Genomic DNA, 7,227 nt, shown 5'->3' on the forward strand with positions numbered 1-7,227 from the left:
AGCTGCGTACATAGTACTTGCTTGTTGCTCTTGTGGGATGTCTTGTGTTGTTTGCTTCTTCTTTCTCTTGTTCTCCGACTCTTGATTATAGTCCTCTTCCCTTGATGACTCGGGAATAGGGACTTTTACACTGTGGCGGACTCCATGATCGATGAGTCGCTGAGCCAAGCGTTTAGCACTAGCGAACGTGGCTGGGTTAGAAGACAGCACATTTCCTTGGGTCGGAGCAGTTAGACCCCAAATGTATCTTTCTATCTTCTTGCTCTCCGAGGTAATCATCTCAGGACATAGAGCTTCTAGTTCGCTGAACCGGTCCGTGTAGCTCACTATGTCTGAGCCGACGATAGTGAGATCCCACAGCTCTTGTTCCAGCTTTTGAATCTCGCTTAACGGGCAATATTCTTCCCGCATTAAATCCTTTAGGTTTTCCAAACCTATGGAGTTTGCCACTGATAGGGTCAGTGACTTAACATGGCTGTTCCACCATGTTAGGTCCTTGCCATCGAAGGTGCAGGCAGCAAACTTCACTTTGCTTCCTTCGAGGCATAAACAGATTTCGAAGACCGACTCTATTTTCTCGAACCATTGCAGAAGGGAAATGACTCCTTCAGTCCCTTTAAAGGACATTGGTTGAAATCTGGTGAAGTCCTTGTAGGAGAACTCTGCCTGGCGCACAGGGATCTCACCTTGAGTAGAATCGGTAGGCGTTTCACCTCCACTTGTACTGATGGGGTGATATTGTGCCATGGTTGTTGCCACAGCTGCGGCCACTGCAGCGTTCAGAGTTGTTGCATCGATTTGTGGAGAAGGTATGGGAGTTATCGGAGTAGTGTGTCTAGGTGATCTGAGAGGAGGCATCTTCGCTAAAAGAAAACAAAGATGAGACAGAATAAATCTATAGCAACGGACACAAGTCGAAAGCTGAAAAGACAAAGTTATCCTAGTTCTGGATGTATCGGGTCCTGACTTCCACAGGGTTCTAGGAACAATTCATAAATGAGTCTATACCTAATAAACTCTATGAATTTGAAATAACTATCCTTGAATGAATACTTGTTTCCTGAATAACTGTTACCAGCTGCATGTATGAAAATAATTCTAACACATGTAATGTGAGCAGTGTTTCCACTCGCTCGCTAAATTAACCTAGTTAATATTTACTAGTGTGACGCGTAAGACGTTTTGGTTACTTCGGCTGATCTTTCCTTGAAAAACTTCTCATGAACTTGTCCTCGTTCCTCGTGAACTCTTCTGTTGTCTACTATAAGAAACACTACTAGAAAAACAGCCTTTTACGACGCTCATTGCACGTCGTAAAAGGCTCAGACGACGCGCAAATGCGCGTCAAGGAAGGCCTTGTCATAAAGAGAGACGACGCTCATTTACGACACGCAATGCATATCAATAAAGGCCCTATCATAAAGGAAGACGACACGCATTCGCATGTCGTAACCTTACGACGCGCGTGTTAATGACACGCATTGCGTATCAAGAAAGCCCCTGTCAAGAAAGGCCATGTCATAAATGAAGATGACACCCATTTTTACGTATCATAATTTTAAATGTTTTAAAAAAATATTATTTATAGATTTACTTATTTTCAAATTAAATTTGTATTTAATGATTCATAATAGAAAATAAAATATCATATACAAAAAATAGAATCCATTGCATAAATTTAATGCCATACAAATAATCGTTCAAACGACTAAGGGGATCCGATTGTACATTGTTATTAAGAAAATGGAAGTATATTGTTATAGTTAGACAATAAAGGAGAGTACAATGCGCTACGTTTGGTTCCTCTCATATAGTTTCCGTCTTCAAGATTGCTATCCAATAAGCTTTTACTATTCGCATGTAGAAATTCCATTGCAAAATGCACACCTGAGAGCTCACGTCCAGGAACAGGGAGGTCTCGTGGCTTTGTTGCCCCCATTGCTAAAATAACCGCATCATTCTCTTCGCGAAGGCGTTCAATTGAGTACACCGGATCGCTTCCTATTTCCAGGACAGAGGAACTGCAAAATAGACAAGAGGGTATTTATGTCTTTTTGCAAGTTTCTTCATATAATGAAGAAACAATCTAATATTTTTATAAACAAAGGAAATTCTCAAAATAGATAAGACTGAATAAGCCTTTTAAGGCAATTTTCAACGATGAAAGTGATGAGGGTATTTACGTGTTTTTGGGTGGAACAAAGTATTACAACTAGATATTTGAAACTTTCCTTACACAAATCATTGAAAGATGGTCACCTGAAATTGGAGCCACTCCAATATTTGAATACAAGAGAGGTGTCAATTACTCTTGTGTGCACTATCTTCAATGCTGCATACAAAAGTTACACAAGAGCAAATTCGTAAAAAGTCCAACTTTCTCAATTAAGTCAAGATAGAGACCAAGAAAATACTTCATGTATTAATCAATTCAACCTTGAAAACATTAATCAATTCAACCCTGTTGTTTTCAGGTTTCTTCTTATTGGTATCCGTACAAACCGTGAAGGGACCAATTGAGAATCATTTGATGAGGGAAAGGCCAGTATGAGACAAACCCATATATATTTCGACAAAATGAGTCAGGTGGAGAGAGAAGGATGGCAACAGAGGGCAAATTAGACGACGATGGAGTAAAATCAGGTCTCCGTTGAGAAAAAGTAGATAAAGATGGAGTCGTGGTAGGGTTTATGGAGGCTTTGCAGTCGGCAAGAAATCGTTTAATCAAAGAGCAATCGAAAGGAATTTGGGTAATAACCCCCAAACTGGAAGTAGCTGAATTTGGAATTGCTTGATATACTTATGTGAAAATCAATAGCGAATTTGGAATCTCTGTGGACCCGATATAACCTTGTAGTGCTTTAAAACCTTCCAATGGAACCTAATCAATCGTCAATGTTATCGTTAGATTATATTATATGTATAAAAGCATTAATAATTAATTCAGGTATTATATCCTCAAATATACCTTTGATGTACCAGTGACAAATTGAAGCAATCTCGCCATGTCTTCCTTGTTAAGTGCTTTCACAACCTCCCAAAACCACACAACAACACTAGAACCTACTATGTATCATGTGTATTCAACATTCGCCTTCAGATCATCCACTTCATTAAAAACAATTAATAAGGCAAGGTTAAATTTAATCATGTAAGTATGTTTATAATTTTTTTTAAATATACTCACAAAGGAGGCAAAAATAAAGGATCTATATTACCAAATTACTATGCATTCCTACCTTTAGAACATAATTCATGTCTTGAGTTGCTGGTAACAACCCCCTTGAAAAAAATGGACCAAGAGTACTTATATAAATGCGACTTGTTTCACTGCCAAAAGAAGCAAACATTCAATCAAATAGTTGGCGGGCATAATGTTACCCCCAAATTTACTCTGAGAGAAACGAGCGAGTCCTGGTGTGTGTGGGTGGAAAAATACAAATACAAAATAAAAAATAAAAAAGATTGGAAGAAAATCACAAAATTTAACCTTAATAAGTAAAGGAAGCTCACTTGCAGTTGTGTCAAATTGTAGAATCTTCATCACTAACATCAACTTCTTGTTGTTTGTCAAAAGGAGCAGCTAAAGCAACTATGACAGGAACTGCATACCAAAAGTAGCCTTTCATCGAATGGAATAAATAATAATAATAATAAAGTAAGATTAAATTTTTAAAAAAGAAAAAAGAAAAGTGTATGATGTTACCTTGATAGTAGCAGGGCAACACCTAAGGCATCGAGTATATTCCCATATATGTTTATCACAAGACCATCAAGTTTTGTAAGGGTAAATTGTGTGTATTCAATAAAAATTGGAGGACCAAAAGTAAACTATTTTTAACCTCGTATTGTGGTGCTGCTGTGGGACTGCAATCGGACTTCAACAACTTCACCAGCAAATTTGAAGAAATTAACTCTACAAAGACAACTAGTTGTCGTAAAACTGATCATGGAAAATGAAGTTGAAAGACTCAAGGACAAAAACCATATACACATCTTTTTCTTCAATTTGGAAACTCAGATTTCCCATAAACAATTTTTTTTGATCCAGTAGCTTGAGGAGTCGTGGGGGTTTGAGGATGCAATTTTACATTGTATTATTATAATAATGAAAAAATATAGATTACACATACACAGGGTATAAAAGTGAAACATATAAAAGCACTTACAGGTTTCTTCCTCATCACCTTTTTCGAACGCTTCATCAGAGCTGCTATCTTTTTTGTAGCTTGATCCGACTGTTAAACAAATTTATCAATTTAGTAAAACAAGCTAGATTAACCGACAATCAGTAGTTCAATACACAACAAAAAATTTAAATCCACCGACCTTTTTAGCATCTTGAGGCTTTGCTGGCTCTTCATCGGAACCTTCATCTTCCTCATCAGATGAACTCTCTTATTTTTTTTGCTATTGGTTTTGCAGCAGCTGTTGTCTTAGTTGGCTTACTCTTTTTCTTCTGAGGTTCCACATCATCGGATGAACTCTCTTCATTAGATCTTTCATCATCAGAATCAGCCTTCTATACACATAAAAAGCAAGAAGAATCAACATCTTCGCACAACATATAAAACACACAAGTATATAGACAAAACCATGCATTGAATACACACCTTGGTTGCAGCAATAGCTGCTGCAGGTTTCTTATTAGGGGAAGTCTTAACCTCTTCTTCAGAATCGCGTTCTTCAGGGCTGTTGTCATCAGAACTTTCTGCTATCTTTGCAGGAGTAGCAGCAGCTCCATTTTTTACAACAACAGGTTTTGTTTGTCAATCTATTATTGTTGATCCCATAATCAGTTTCCATACCTCCACTCAGCAGCAAACTAATTGTTTCAAAGCCACTCAATAACTTGATTGTCTAAAGTCATCACATGTGGAGATCGTCTTGTCAAAAATTATAGGTCTCCTCAATCTGGAAGAGAGAAAGAAACCAACAGTGACTTAGGAGATGCATAAACCAGTTTCAGTTTATTAAGGATGTCAGTTTGTATTCCATGAAAGAGTCAATAAAGTATATCTTTGAGGACCTTGTTTTGTTGTACTGAAATAAATTCATAGTTAGACTCACTAGATCTTTTATCTCGTCATCTTATACAGAGGAATCAACAACAACTCATTCAGATTAAGAAAAATAACTATTATACAGTTTATGATAAGAAAAACTTATACAGGACATTGTACTCCTTATGATGTTTTGCATCAGTACTTTGATCTCAACTAATTCACTTTTCTCCAAAATTTTGGATGTAACTATTCTTAATCACAAACCTATTATGCCTAAAAAATTAACTTATTTGAAGCTCTGACATTTATCATGAAAACATTACAGCAAAATTGAAGTTCATGTCTTCTATTTTTGAGTTTTGACGAGAGAGAGAGAGAGAGAGAGAGAGAGAGAGTAAGAGAGTGAGAGAGAGAGAGTCTTGTAATCCATTTTAAGTACCTGTAGAACTCAATATGGAACCCTAACCATCCATTCAACTATTTGGTGTGGAAATCCATTCTCAGAGAAAAACCCTAGTGAACAAATATGGAGCTTAATAAACAGCTTGAAGAGTAGCCTGGTGCTGATTCTGACTATAATATAAACAATAATAATATTATTAGATGTTTATTTTACTATATTAGTCAAGTATTTGGTTCTTAGATTTGTCACCCGAAACAATAATTCGTGTTTGATTTGGAGAAGATGGAGATCGTTTCAGGTAGTACAGGACCGAGCGGTGGGCAACCGGGCCACATCGCAGAGCACACGTCTCTAGGTCCTAAGAGTACATGTCTCTAGGGCCTAAAACATACCTTTTGGCAAATTAGATCCAACTGACGGACCATGGGAAGGCAAGAATTTGGAGATGTGGAGAACATCGGTCTGCTGAGCAAGTCAACGAGTGTTGTTGAGAAGTGGCGAGATAAAAATAAGGTCGGTCATGTAAACAAAAACATACCTTAATCGTACTTAAGGCTTGCAAATTTGAGCAGTCGTTGTAGTCTCCGGTGACGTGAGGTGAGCCCGAGGTCGCTGGTGGAAACAGATGAGCCGAGGTCGCCGGTGGAAAGAGATGACCTGAGATCGCCGATAGGAGGTAAGGTAAGGGAGCGAACATTACAGAGAGCACTCCTTGAAAAAGCCCTAGATAATGGTCCCTACAATGGCGGGGTCTTCAACTTTTCAAATTTTTTTGAACACGAGGTTTTAGATTTGGTCGACGCCATTAATGAGGAGACCTCGCAGATCAATTACGATTCACCTTCGCTTTATCTTCTTGTTCTCCTCTTGATGATTTCAGACTCCGTCTCTACGACTTTACATGATATTTTTCAGAAAGGAGTCTTTGTGGAGCATCAGGGTTTTTCTTTATTTCATAACCCTCGCGTGTACTGGGTTGAGAGAAAACGAGAGAAGCGGAAGCTTGGAAGAAAATAAAACCCTAGCACGTGCTAGAAAGAAGGGAGGTGGAGATGGCTTAGAGTTTACAGAGAGACGGGAGGTAGAGAATGAAAGGAGAACTAGAGGAGAGAGTATCAGAGAGGGGAGAGTGGATTGCAAGGATGAAAGATAGATAGAAGAAAGAAAAAACTGTAACAACGTGAATTTTCAAAACAATTTTTCATTTTTGCAAACATCAAAAACCATCATTTAATATTCTAGAATCACATATGCAACAAATGTCATTGTAACAAAATACATCCCATGATCATAAAGCAGTTCCTTCATCAGTGTGTACAGATCATGTCGGCACCTTCCCACGGTCCTCGCTAGTACCTGTAATACATAACACAACAACTGTAAGCATAAATGCTTAGTGAGTTCCCCAAAATACTACTTACGCACATACGCCTTTCCAGGCCCTGACCTTCCATTCCATGTGTCTCAGGGGACTTCCGTCCCGACTCGGTAAACCTTCCAGTCCTTCCTGCATCGACCTTCCGGTCTACATCACAACGCCTTCCGGCCCATAACATAATGCCTTCCGGCCCATATCAAGCATAGCATACATAGCACATACAAACGATTAACTTATCATATACAATGCATACAACTCATAACATATCCGACCTTCCGGTCACACAATAAAACCCTTCCGGCTACAGTATAGTGAGAAAACTCACCTCATGGAAAGTATAGAATCTCGCGTACTCGCTATCTCCAAACCCTAACGAAGACTCAACCTCTCCTAATCATAACGAATATCATTTTAATTAATATATACTTCCCCAACTAGAC

At 38.4% G+C, this 7,227-nt stretch overlaps 1 long non-coding RNA gene across 6 annotated transcripts; it reads right to left on the minus strand.

The window, feature by feature from the left end:
• Positions 1–1,670: 1,670 nt before the first annotated feature.
• On the minus strand, positions 1,671–6,539 carry LOC145037708 (uncharacterized). Of its 6 annotated transcripts, none has more exons than XR_013678958.1 (12): positions 5,948–6,539; positions 5,446–5,579; positions 4,614–4,914; positions 4,330–4,522; positions 4,170–4,238; positions 3,843–3,916; positions 3,707–3,728; positions 3,514–3,604; positions 3,240–3,330; positions 2,969–3,108; positions 2,260–2,881; positions 1,671–2,021 (listed from the first exon to the last, which is right to left on the minus strand). It is a non-coding gene; the product is annotated as an uncharacterized LOC145037708 (long non-coding RNA). The 6 variants fall into 6 exon arrangements; XR_013678955.1 differs by having other exon boundaries at positions 3,491–3,604; XR_013678954.1 differs by having other exon boundaries at positions 3,491–3,604; positions 3,707–3,916.
• Positions 6,540–7,227: the final 688 nt, after the last annotated feature.

This window comes from Lactuca saligna, chromosome 3, assembly GCF_052625555.1.
Source record: "Lactuca saligna cultivar CGN05327 chromosome 3, ASM5262555v1, whole genome shotgun sequence".
Classification (NCBI taxonomy): Eukaryota; Viridiplantae; Streptophyta; class Magnoliopsida; order Asterales; family Asteraceae; genus Lactuca; species Lactuca saligna.